Raw genomic sequence first — 13696 nt, 5'->3', positions numbered from 1 at the left:
GGGCCAAGGATGAGGTGTTAGGAGAGCGCATCTGGAGCTTGCTTTTCCTCCTGTATGAGGGAATATGCTAAATCTCCCCAAAGTCTGCTCTGATTCTATAAAGTCAACTGAATGTCTATCACTGAGTTTCTGGAAATGGCAGTGGCTCCCTTTAATGCTCAGTCCTTTGAGTTCTGGCTTATTAAGGGTGAGAACAGGCTGGAACCAGGCCAAGGGTACCTGAACAGGCACCATGGGGAGAGGATAGGATGAAGTTCTCAAAGTCTCCACCCGTCCTGACAGTGTGGCCCTAATACCACTGAGTGGCCAAAATGTGATCCCCAGACACACAGCACAGAGAGTAGGTATCAGAGCAAGGCTGAGTCTACACAGTCACTGTTAGACCCACTTACCAGGAGGGGCTTCTGCAGCCAGGAGAGAGGAAAAGCCATTCAGATGGGTTAAGGTACAGTGTAGCAGAGCTTTCTGGCTTGTAACCACTCTAGAAAAAGCCAGCATAGAACAAGGCCAACCCTAGCCCTGATATTTTAAGTTCAATTTAAAGAAAAATATGCCGTGGGTGAATAAACATATGCAGACATATATATCAAGCTCATAACACAGAAAAATATATTTATACAGACATGCCCAAGAGACATGTATATACTGCAATGAACATACACCCCCACAAAAATACACACACTAACACACAGGCATATATATGTGCATACAGGTAGAAAGAGTTAGACTGGAAGTCAGTTTAGCTGTCTGATTCCTCCTAAGTCTTTATTTTCTTCCCCAGCACGGATACTTAAAGATTTGAGTGTATGATTCAGGCTCAGAGTCAGGCACAAATAGGCAACGGACCAGTGTGGTCTGTACAATGAAATAACAGAAGCACTAACAGAAGGACAGTAGTTGTGGAAAAGTTGTTACACTTCCCGCGGTCTTGAAAAACCAAGTAAATTAAAAAAAAAAAAATAGTATGGAGACAGAGAATCTGAATAATACCATTAACAATGTCAATTAAGAAGACAACATTATGGGATCTAAAAATAGAAAATATACCTTCTTTTCCGGCACCACTGGAGCACTTAGAAAAAATTAAAAGCCACAACCAAAGCTCAATAACGTCTCTTTGACCATAATGCATAAAACTGAAAACTAATGAGAAATTTAAGAATTAAAAATCTGAACCTTTTAAAAATTTAGAGCCACACTCTTACAACCTTCCTGGGTCAAAGAGAAAACCAAACCTAAAATCATAGATACTTAGAAAATACCAATAGTGAGAGGCTTATGCCCCCAAATTTGTGGATTATAGCTAAGTCTGTCTCAAATTCAGTCTCAAATGCTCTTGCATTTATACAAAGAGAATGAAAACAAATCATCTGATAGCTCAAGAAATTAGAAAATGAAAAATAGGAAGACCAAAATTTGAAAATGATAGGTAGAAATTAATATATTAAAAAAGGAAAATATTATAATTTATAATTAAATCTCAGAGCAAACTTTCAAAAGTTATAAAATAAACACTTACCAAATCTAATGTTTAGAAGTAGGTACACCATTAGGAACGAGAAAGATCAAATAAAACGATATTACGGGGAGAATGAAAATATTAAAAGGTTTACCATAACCAGTGACAAAATGAAAAATGCAGATGAAGCAGAAAATCCTCTAGAAGAATATAAATTCCTGAAATTGATTCAAAAGTAATAGAATACATGAAGAGATCAGTAACTCTAAAAGCTCTCAAAGAACTACCCTAAAAGAGATATCAGGTCAAGTTGGTTCCTTTGGGATAAAGTTCTATCAGTCTTCCAAAGAATAAATCAGGGACACCTGGGTGGCTCAAGTCAGTTAAGTGTCAGACTTCGGCTCAGGTCATGATCTCAAGGTTCATCAGTTTGAGCCCCACATGAGGCTCTATGCTGACAGCTCAGAGCCTGGAGCCTGATTCTGATTCTGTGTCTCCCTCTTTCTCTGCCCCTCCCCCCACCCTGCACTCTATCTGTCTCTCTCTCTCTCTCAAAAATAAATAAACATTAAAAAAATGTTTTTTTAAACAAAGAATAAATCATGGTTTACACACACACACACACACACACACACACACACACACACACTAACCCCATTCCTGAACAGTCATTAAGATATTAATAGATTACAGGATGTGAGGGCGATCTGGCTGCAACATCTGTCACCCCACTGATCACCAGGGTTGATGTGGCTGATCTGGCTGGCTAGGCGGGTGTCCCCTTCCTCCCTCACTGCTCCATGTGCATCCCTCCTGAAGCTGTGCGCTCCACTCGGTCGAAGATGACAACCTTCCCTGATAGAGGAGGACCGTTCTTCAATCAAGGGTATATGAGTTGCTGTGCTCCCCTGCTAGAACCTCCAAACAAGCTCTCAAGATAAGAATAGATCACAGCAGTAGATCTACCATGGTCAAGCTGGATTATTCCAGGATGCAGGAGTGGTTCAATGTCACTGAATAAGAAGGAGAGAAAACCCACAGGATCATCTATAACAGAAATTCGCAAACTATTGCCCATTCACCAGCCACCTGCTTTTGTAATTTAAATACGTCTGTGGTCGCTTTTTAGTTACAAAAGCTGAGTTGAGTAGTTGAGACAGAGACCTTAAGTCCCCTAAACCTAAAATATTTACTCAATGGGTCTTTAGGAAAAAGTTTGCCAATCCCTGATCTATAACGTGCAAATATGAAATGGGGAGAAAGGAATGAGAAAACTTTTCAGTTATTCCTAAAGGAAACTCTCAGTTCATTCACCCTCATTCACTCGTTTTCATTCAATTAAGAAGAAAAGGAAGCTTTCTATCTTAAAGCAATGGCCAATAATAGTGCCAGAAATTCTCCCTTCTGGGCTTCTGTAAATGGGGCTGCCTCTGCCAATAATTCTCATTGATGTGGGTATAAAAAATCACTTGAGGGGCACCTGGGCGGCTTAGTCAGTTAAATGTCCGACTTCAGCTCAGGTTGTGATCTTGCGATTCATGAGTTCATGCCCCACGTTGGGCTCTGCACTGACAGCTTGGAGCTTAGAGCCTGCTTCAGATTCTGTGTCTACCCCCTCTCTCTCTCCTTCCCCTGCTTGGGCTTCTCTCCCTCCCTCCTTCTCTCTGTCTCTGTCTTTCCCTCTGTCTCAAAAATAAATAAAACATTTAAAAAATTTTTTAGAAAGTTGAAAATCAGGGTGGTTTGGGAACCAGGAACTTGGGAGCCAGACTAGCAGAGTTCAAATCCTGCCACCCCTACCTGTGTGACCTTGGATAACTACTTAACCTCTTTGTGCCTTAATAATCTATAAAATGAACAAATAATAGTACCAATTTGGTAGAGTTATGGCAAGGAATAAATGAGTCAATTGGTATAAGGACCTTAGAACAGTGCCTAGCACGTAAGTGCAATGTCTGTGTTTATTGCTATCGCTGATCATGGTATTGTTGTTTCTTTGGTGCAGACCGGGTTAGCTTCTTGGCCAAGGACTGGCTATCTCACAAACTGCCAGCAGGCACATAGCTAGCCACAGTCTTTCCAGAAGGCAATTTGGCTGCATGTCTCTACAGCCTTAAAAGTGTGCATATGCTTTGACCCAACAAGCTGTTCTAGAAATCTATATACACAATGGCACACTATGTGGCAATGAGAAAGAATGAAATATGGCCTTTTGTGGCAACATGGATGGAACTGGAGAGTGTTATGCTAAGTCAAATAAGTCATACAGAGGAAGACAGATACTATATGTTTCATTCTTATGTGGATCCTGAGAAACTTAACAGAAGACCATGGGGGAGGGGAAGGAAAAAAAAAGTTAGGGAGGGAGCCAAACCATAAGAGACTCCTAAAAACTGAGAACAATCTGAGGGAGTGGGACGGAGAGGAGGATGGGTGATGGGTATTGAGGAGGGCACCTGTTGGAATGAGCACTGGGTGTTGTATGGAAACCAATTTGACAATAAATTTCATATTAAACTAAATAAATAAATAAATAAATAAATAAATAAATAATAAACTTTAAAAAAAGAACAAAGAAAGTAATCATAGACAGGCATAAAGATTTAACTTCATTTATAATAGTGAAAAATTGAAAACAACTTAAGCATCCATAAATAAGGAACTGTTTGGGTAAACTGAACATCCACATGATTAGATGTTATGCGACATAAAAAATTATGCTGTTGAAATAGCTTTATTGATATGGAAAGCTATTCACAACTGATGAGATTGATACAAGGTTAAAAAATGAGTAACATGATTTCATTTTAATAAAAGGACCAGAGCCTAAATGTTCATAGCAGTTACCTCTGAATGATAACATTATGGATATTTTGTTTATTCCTTTTATTTTTGTGCATCACTCAGAATTTTGTAATTCTTCACTGTGTGCATGTATTACTTACACAACTTTAAAAATTAAATATTTTTAAAGTAAAGAGCAATAGCAGGATGCTTTAAAAAAAAAACATCACCAAGAAAATGAAAATATAATTCACAGAACAGGGGGAAATATTTACCAATTATCTATCTGATAAGAGATGTGTCACCAAAATACATAGAGAACTCGCACAATTCAATAATAAAAAGACAAATAACCCAATAAAAAAGGAGCCGTGCATTTAAACAGACATTCCTCCAAAGTTGATAAGCAGATAATAAGCACGGGAAAAGGTGTTCATCATTAGCCAAAAGGGAAATGCAAATCAAAACCCCCATGAGAAAACACTTCACACCCACTAGGATGGCAATCATAAAAGAGTCAGAACAAGTGTTGGTGAAGATGTGGATAAATTGGAACACTGCTGACGAGAACATAAAATGGTACAGTCACTTTGGAAAACAATCCGGCAGTTCTTCAAAAGGTTAAACAGAGAGCTGTCCTACGACCCAGCAGTTGAACTTCTAGTTATATATCTAACAGAAAGGAAAACTTACATCCCCACCAAAACTTGTACAGGAATGTCTGTGGCAGCGTTATTCGTAACAGCCAAACAGCAGAATCCAGATGCCCATCAATTGATGAATGGGTAAAGAAAATGAGATATATCCATACAACGGCATATTATTTGACAATAAAAAGCAGTGACGAATTGATGCACAGCATGGATGAACCTCGAAAACATGATGCCGAGTGAAAGTTAAACAAAAAGACCATACATTGTATGATTCTATTTACATGAAACGTCCAGAATAGGCAAATCTGAGGCAAAAAGTAGATGAGTTGTTGCCTGGGGCTGCAAGTGGTTGGGAGGAAATGGCAGATGACTGCTCTTGGGTACAGGGTCTCTTTGGAGAGATAAAAAAAAGTTCTAAAATTGATTATGGTGATGGCTGCACAACTCCGTGAATATACTAAAAAACATCGAATTGTACACTAAATAGGAACTTTTATTACGTGGATTCTCTCAATAAAACCATTCAAATAAAAAAGAACAAATGACCAAATACGAGCTTATAACCTTTAAAATGACAGCAAAAGTGGCAATCTCAAGCATGTACTCTAAGGAGATAAGAGTTAAATTTTTTTTCAGAAGAACAATCAAACGATCACCAAAAAAAGACCTAAATCTTCGCACACCCACTTTTCCTCGAGAAGCTCTCTCAGCTGCAATTTCATCATCCCTCAAAGTTCCAGGCAGTGTCCAGTGGCTGGGTTTCCCCAGCAGACCCATGGCTGGTGAGGAGCACAGCCCAGGGCGCCTTCCTAACTCCCGGTTGCACCAGCCGTCCTGCCGCTCAGTGGCTCTTGTCTCCCCTTCTCTTCCTGCATCCCACAGGCTAACCTCTTCTAACTCTATCCCCTTGGCAGAAATTGTATGTGCAGCAGAATCACAATTTGTGTATCAACTTTTTATTTTTTGCCTCTACAATCCTGTTTGCCCCTTTGATCCTCCCTGTGTCTACTCCCTTGCCCCTATCTGGGGCACTATCATACTTCCAGCCAGCCCAACCTGCCGTTAACCCTACTGCGCATCTGCCCCAATGTGGCTGAGGGAAAGAGCAAACCAGGGGCTCCAAGTTCATGTCACTGCTTCAAGTGGGTCTCAGGGCTGTCCATCCGCCCACCTCAGTTTCCCACTCCTGGAACTCTCCTGTCCCCTAACACCACCATCTGGTACTTTCTGCTTTGTCCTCAGACCCTGGGCACCTCCTCCCTCTGCTCACTCTTGGCCAGTGACCCTCCTTCCCTTGGAAAGCAGAAGCAGTCAGAAAAGAACTGCCATGAGCCCTCACCAGCATCTGTACCATATTCTGCCTTCCATCCTGTCACCACACATGCTCTGTTTGCACCCCAACACAAGGCCAACTCCTGCACTCATGCCCTGGGTCCTGTGCCCTCTGCCTGCTCAAGGACACCACTCCATGATCCTCCTCACCCTCGCCCAGGCCATCCCACTCGCATCTCTACTGGGCCATTCCATCAGCATTCAAACATGTGACACTAGTTCCCTGTCATTCAAAGAAAACTCTCTGACTTTCTCCTTTGGCTCCCAGCTCATTTCTTTCTCCCTTTTACAGAAAAACTTACAGAAAGAGTAATCTACACTTGTGTCTAGTTCCTGTTTCTCCATTGTCTCTGCTCAACCAAAACTTGTCAAGGTCACCAGTGACTTCAGTGATCAATCTAGCAGCAGTATTTGATACAGGCAGCCACTCCTCTGCCCTTGAAACATCCCCCTTGCCTGGCAGAGGACCAGGGTGGTGTCCTCCCCTGTCACCGGCCAAGCCTTCTCAATCTCTGCTGATTCTTCCTGGTCACTCACCCTTTGGTCATCTGAGTGCCCCGGGGCTCTGTGCTCAGAACTCTTCTCCTCTCCATCCACTCTCACTCCCCGGGGTTCCCCTTGAGACTTACATCTTTAAATGGCAAAGATGCTAATGAATCCCACGCGGAGCTCTCTGCAGCCTGGATGACTTCTCTGAACTCCAGCCCCCCCCCCGTTTCACCTGTCCCACTGACATCTAATAAGTGTCTCAAATGCACCACATCCAGAAGCCAATTCCTGACCATCCTCCACCCACCTGCTCCTTCTAGTCTTCCTCGGATAAGTCAATGACACACCTTCCTTCCAGATGCTCAAGCCAAAATCCCTGCAATCACCTTTTGAGTCCTTTCCTCATGTCGCATGTTCAGTCTAACAGCAAACCCGTTGGTGCCACCTTCAGTACATATTCAGAATCAGACTCTTCTCCCAAATAACTACCACCCTGTTCTCTGTTATCTGAAATATTACACCAGTCTCTCAACTGGCCTCCCTGCTTTCACCCTTGCCCTCAAATCTATCCTCAACACAATAGCACGCCCCCCCCCCCCCCCGCCCCATGCCGGAACGCATCAGCCCTCAGTGCAATCCCTTCAGTGATTCACCAACTCAACTCAGGACAAATCTAAGCCTCCTGGGATGCAGTCCCCTCACCTCCCTGACCTCATGCCCTTTGTCTTTCCTCCTCATTCATGCTCGTCCAGCCACAGTGGCCTGCTTGGCCCTTGAGCACTTCCAACACCTTCATGCTCTTGCCAGGAGCTCTATTCCTCCTGTAGATCCATGGGTCACTTCTTCACCTCCTTCAAGTCTTGACTCAAATGCAATCTGCTTTATCCACCACCACCATATTTTAAATTTTTTTTTCAACGTTTATTTATTTTTGGGACAGAGAGAGAGCATGAACGGGGGAGGGGCAGAGAGAGAGGGAGACACAGAATCAGAAACAGGCTCCAGGCTCTGAGCCATCAGCCCAGGGCCCGACGCGGGGCTCGAACTCACGGACCGCGAGATCGTGACCTGGCTGAAGTCGGACGCTTAACCGACTGCGCCACCCAGGCGCCCCCTCCCACCACCATATTTTAAATGACCACCTCTTCCCCCAGCAAATCTTATCCCCTCTTCCTTGCTTTTTCTCCCCAGCAACCATCACCATCTGACATTACATATATTTTACTTAGGTATTAGTTTGTTGTGTCTCCTTCCCCATGAGGGCAGAGATCTTTAGCTTTTTTAACACTATATCCCCAGTACTTAGAACACTGCCTGGCACATATTTTGAGTTCAGTAAATATTTGACGAATATGTGAATGCCTGAACAGCGGGAATGAAGGAGGATCTTTGGCTTTTAAATTTCCAAAGGAAGATAACATTGCTATTAAAAAAAAAATAGGTTTAAGAGGATGTTTTGTCCAGCCAGTTTTCCCATACTCTGCAGAGGAGATGAAAGTGTAGAGGAGGAGTGGAAGAAAGAACTAGAGATTTGTGATAGTTTTGATAAGGCATCCCCACACCTGGACCCCAGGTTAGCTCTGAAGTTTATATGGAAGAGACCCCTCCTTAACTTCAGGGATCTGGTAAAGGGAGGCCCAGAAGTTTCCAGAAGCATTGGGACATGAGGCACTTGGCGGAGATGGCTGCATGGGTGTCATGGGAGAGAGAGGCACGGAGCCCTCAGCATTTCCTGTAGACCCCAGAGTGTCACGAAACAGCTGCCAAATTGTAACGTGTCCCCCAGAAGGGCTTGAAAATTGGTCGAGAGAGAGAGCCAGGGGATCTGAAAGGGTCTTGTGCCCAAGATAATAAGCTATTGTCTGTGTGGTCCATGCACCCAGAAGTCAGTGGGCCTATAGATACAGGGCAGACACATACTGGTGACCAGGGGACCCTGTCTATGGAGGCCATGACATTACGGAAGCTCAACCCAGAATGTAGCTGCCTCCCAAGGGTAAGGACAAGGAGGAAAAACCCAAAACTGACTCAGCTTAAACCTGAACTATTGAAGGACACCAGGGCTTTTCTGCCATCAGGAAAAATATGGGCTTAAAAAGGAGATTATGTTGAATTACAGAAAAACAAAGTTATGTTTTTAAACACACTCACAGACGTGACTTGAAAATACCATTCCTGCTATTTCACTAATTTGTCTTCTGATAGAGTTATTTCAAGTCCACTTCTTCCTTCTCTTCCAGTCTTTACCCTGATGTGTCAAAGCCAACCAACCCTCTGATGTCAGTGGAATCCCATAATCCAAAACTCCAAAAGAGTAACCGCCATATGTTCTCAGATTCCAAGTGTGCTCTTGACCTCATTTTGCAACAGCTAAGCATCCCGTCTTGGAACATGGCAAACAGGAGAAACAAATGCAAAAGGCTTGATTGCTAAGTGTCATCTCAGGCTTTTGCAAGCAGTCTGGCCGTTAAAACTTTATATCCCCATGCCCAAGGTTCAAGGCCCCTCATCATTCAGCCAGCCAAGCAAGTAAGTCTGATCAAGGCACGGACTGGCAGTCTCTCCAATTTCAGCTAATAGCCAGCATTCAGTTCCTGAGCAACCAGAGCTTTGTAACAAAGACATGCTTCTCTGGGCTTGATCCAGTGTAATGGGTACCCTAATCCCTCTGAAGACCCAAATCAGCACAGCACATTCTGAACATTTAACCTCCCATTTTCATTCAGTGGGCCGAACACATTTCATCAATATAGACAGCAAAATTGACAACAATAATTCTAAGCCTGCCTTTCTGTGAAGTGAGGAAAACTGAAAGGGGGAGGGGGAGGTCTCACTGGTGTTCTCTCCCAGGATGACCAGTTGAGTCAAACAGAAAAATTCCTGGTCAAATCCATTTATCACCAAAGTTGTAATGTTAAACTTTGCTTGGGTCACTATATGGAACTACCCATACCCACCTCTAAAACAGAAGTCTATTTTTTTTAGTAGTTTTAAGCAGGCCTTCATTGCCTATGGTTGACCCCTAGACTGGGTTGAAAGTGATTTCTCTCTTAGCATAAATCATTATCATCAAGATGGTAATAATGGAACCCAACACTGGGGTTACTGCGAGGCTGTGAGTCAAAGTCTGCAAAGAGACTTTATGACCTATAAAGTTTACCATGAAAAATATCCTTGTTGATACGGCCAACATCCCCAATACCACTGCCCCAAAACTCAACATCTGCATCACTAGAATAATGATATGATGCCTCTAATTCTTTAATTAATGTCCTAAGTTTTGAGCAACTGAGACTATTTTCTCATGCACACACAAATACAAACACAGACATAACACACAACCACTTATGTACATATAGACAGACAAACCCCCAGACATGCAAGCACCCTGATTTCAAACCTGCCACACCCCATACATACTAAACCTCTCATGCCCCCCCAAACCACGCAAACATATGCCCACAGCCAGCTACCATGTTGATTCAGCAGAACTCTACATAGCCATCACAAAATCACTTAATTATTTCCACAAGTGGAACACTAGGCTTTCAACCTCTTGTTCACACTCCCTGTAGTCCTGCCTCTGTGTCTGTCGTAGAGATCATTATTCCACTTATTCTCACTTCAAGCTGGACCAGCAGAGGTGGGAGGGAAGGGAAGACCTTTAACCAAAATGCTGAATTGTTTCCAAAAGGCCCAGTGAGTAAGTGTGCCCGAAATCTAGCAAAGTCAAGCAGATGGTGAGCAGAGAAGGGTCAGAGCCTGATAATTTGACTATTGGCCTGTTCCAGATGGGAGACACAAGTGGAATGGAAAACCTCTGGGGAATTCTAGCTTACTAGCCCTCTCCCGACCCTGGAGTCTACGGTAGATAAGATACATGAGCTCATGACTTGGTCCTCCAGGGACAGTATGACCACATATACCCATGCAGGAAGCCTAGAGGAATGGGGATCTATCCAGCAGGGTGAATAAAAGAAGGTCCCATCAGAGTCCTCTAACCTCTGAAGAAAGCAATGAGACATCACTAATTCAGGATTTGTGATGATTCCAGTAGGGCCTGGGCAAAAGCTTTCCCTATCTTCTTCATTCTGCTTATGTAGATGGTTTTGCTTAGCAAGAGTTCCAACAATCTACTTAAGAGAAAAACTATTTTTGAAGGCTTTCCCAGGACTGCTGAAGCATTCATCAAACTACAGACACTAATCTTAGCTATCTTAAATTCAATTTTAAAAGTATTTTGGGGGAGCCTACTATGTGCCAAAGTCAACCTACTTTCTAGTTACTGTGTGCATTTTCATACACAAAATCACATTACTTTTCAAATATTTCCTATTTTGAACTTGCTGCTACTTCAGTCTGGTTTCCCCAGCCCTCGGTCAATGTAAGAGAGGTGTTAAAGACCCTGGGTTGGTTAATAAGCTTCAGTGAGTATACTTGGGGGATTTTTACTCAGCCATGAGCACTGTACCAAGTTCTAAGCACTGTCCTGACCCAGACTAGGGGGCAGGAGAGGACAGGGACAGGACAGTCAGGGGTAGGAAAGCATATAATTAGACCTCAGAGAGAACTTCTTGTCCTGCAGATTTCCACAGAAAGCTGAGCATTTTTTCTCTGAGAAGTGATGAACCCCTTTTCTCTGGACGGGAAAACAGGTCCCCCATGGACCAGGGGAAAGACCTTTTGGGAAAAGAGGAGTATGGTGGGGTGGAGGCAGAGACAAGGAGGGCTGGTTGAAGGGGCTGGGGCCTCCTCCTGCCTGATGAGGCCCTGGAGTTTGCCAGACAAGTTTCACCCCGGGCTGTCCCCCCTGCAGTGTGCATCGAGGGAGGAGGGGCGCACCCCCGAGGAGACCACAGGAATGCCAAGCAGGGGAAAGGCGCCCGGAGCCAAGGGCTCCGGCAACGAGGATCCAATATCGGCGGGTGACTCCAGCCCCCGTAACAGGAGAGACCGTAAAGTATGTGCTCTGCTTCCCAACCAGCAAACACAGCAAATAACCAATTACTCCAAATAGCTAACAGATTTCGGCTCTGATTTCCCTCCCCTTGCCTCCCCTGTGCCTTCACTTGTCATTTGATGGGCGATTTGTATTTGCTCTGAGAAAATGAGAGAAGGAATGACTCACAAAGGAAGGTCCAGATTACACGCAGTGACAGGCATCAAACCTCCCTCATCAGAACTAATGGGAGTGGGGGGAGGCCAGGCTGCACTGGCAACACATCTGAACCGGAGATATTTTTAAAGAAGTACAGTTTTGTACTTTCGAGCACATACAGTAATTCTTGCTAAACCAATATTGCCAAATACATGTCCTCAGGAAACCTACTTTAAAGAGAGGAGAAGTATCTTCCTAATTAGCACATCTGCTAGATACCAAAGTATAGGTAAAACCATTCGTGTTATTAAAGTTAAAATACTCCCCCTCGAACTCTCAAGTTCAAAGGTGCAACCGTGAGGTTCTGAGACAAACTGCCTCGGATGCCTTCTGGAAATGCTTCCTCACTTGGGAGCCACACCCTGTAATTGATTCCTTTGCTCAGAAAACCTTTGCTTCAAAGTCTTTGGATAAATTGTTGTCAGTATTCATGAGCTGCAATGAGGCATTCCCCCAAAACTTGGAATTAAGGGAAATGGGGCTGCCCTCGGAGAATTAGACCGTGAAATCAATGCATAGTGGTTCAGAGCAAGGACAGGCAAAATCACCTCAAAGCAGAAGAGTGGCTCTTACACTAAGCCTTAACCCTAAATGGGTAGGCTGTATTAATACAACCAGAGAAAGAAAGTGAAAACAAGGAATTGGCCAGGCCTGGAAATACAAGAGAACGAAGGGTTGGCTGTTGACAGTTGTTCACATCAGCACCCTCAGGGGATGGTCCCGACCTTTGGAGATAGATGGATCTGTCCATCTTGGTCAGCTGCTGCTAAATTGCAAGTCACAGAACCCATCTCTCCTCATTCTAATTCTTTACTCATCTCTAATCACAATTTGGCTTCCCAACTGCTGAACCTATAAGATACCACAGGCTGGACCACAATCCAAGGTCATGTCCCATGGGCAGAAGTATTTCTCACTATAAACTCATAAACTGGCAACCTCAGTTTGAGGCTTGAATAATAAGTATCCAGCCCAAAGAAAATGGGCTCATCAGGTGTCTGAACCACAAGGTTGAGGATCCACTCACAAGACTGTTGACACCTCCCTAAAGAACACCCCTGTCTTGTGGGCCTGGCGGGAGAGGGTCAGCTCTCCTTTACTTCAGAAACTCCTTACGGTAGGAGGTAGGAGTCGACAGGCAAGGACCTTGGCCCTGACCTAGCTAGTTAACACCTCGCTGCCACAACAAACATAGAAAACAAGCCTTTCAGTCCCATGGAAAAGCCTCTGATTCTGCTTTCCTTCTTGCTTCTCCTATCCTGCTGGATTCCTAACTGGCAAGGTAAAGACACAGCAACCTTAGACTGTTCTCTTCTCCCTTTTATAAAAGTTTGAAATTAGAAAGGGGCCCATGCACTAATGGACAGAACCATCTGGGCTCCCAGTACGTGAAGCAAGGACTTCTCTCTGTAAGGACAGACAGAAAGAAGAGAATAAGGTTCAAAGGAAGGGGAGCAACATGAGGACTAAGACAGGGGTTATCTTAATGAATTGAGTAAAAAGACAGAAGGAAACCAAAGACTACCTTATGTTCATAGAAAGTCTCAAGAGGATACAAGAAGTTAGAGCATGCAGTCCTAAGGAACTATAACCTGCATGGAGACAAATAGGACTGTCAAAAATAAAACTATAATAAAGACATTGATTTCTAGCAAAATGACAAACAAGAAGGCCAGAGAAACTCACTAAGTAAGAACACCTAAATTAACAGATATCTTTAAAATCCTTTTTAAATGCATGCTAGGGCTGATGGGAATGTAAAGAAAATCCATGGGGGCAAATGAGGAAGCAAAATTGCAGAGAAATATAAGGAGCCAAAAT

The 13696-nt window shown here is 43.5% G+C and overlaps 1 protein-coding gene across 16 annotated transcripts in view; it reads right to left on the bottom strand.

Annotated features, from left to right (window-relative positions):
* The window catches only part of DYSF (dysferlin), a 227109-nt gene that overhangs the window by 35143 nt on the left and 178270 nt on the right, over positions 1–13696 (bottom strand). The gene's annotated exons all lie outside the window — the stretch shown is intronic.

This window comes from Lynx canadensis, chromosome A3, assembly GCF_007474595.2.
Source record: "Lynx canadensis isolate LIC74 chromosome A3, mLynCan4.pri.v2, whole genome shotgun sequence".
Taxonomy (NCBI): Eukaryota; Metazoa; Chordata; class Mammalia; order Carnivora; family Felidae; genus Lynx; species Lynx canadensis.
The sequence above is the reverse complement of the archived record's forward strand: the minus strand, read 5'-3'. Positions and strand labels throughout refer to the sequence as shown.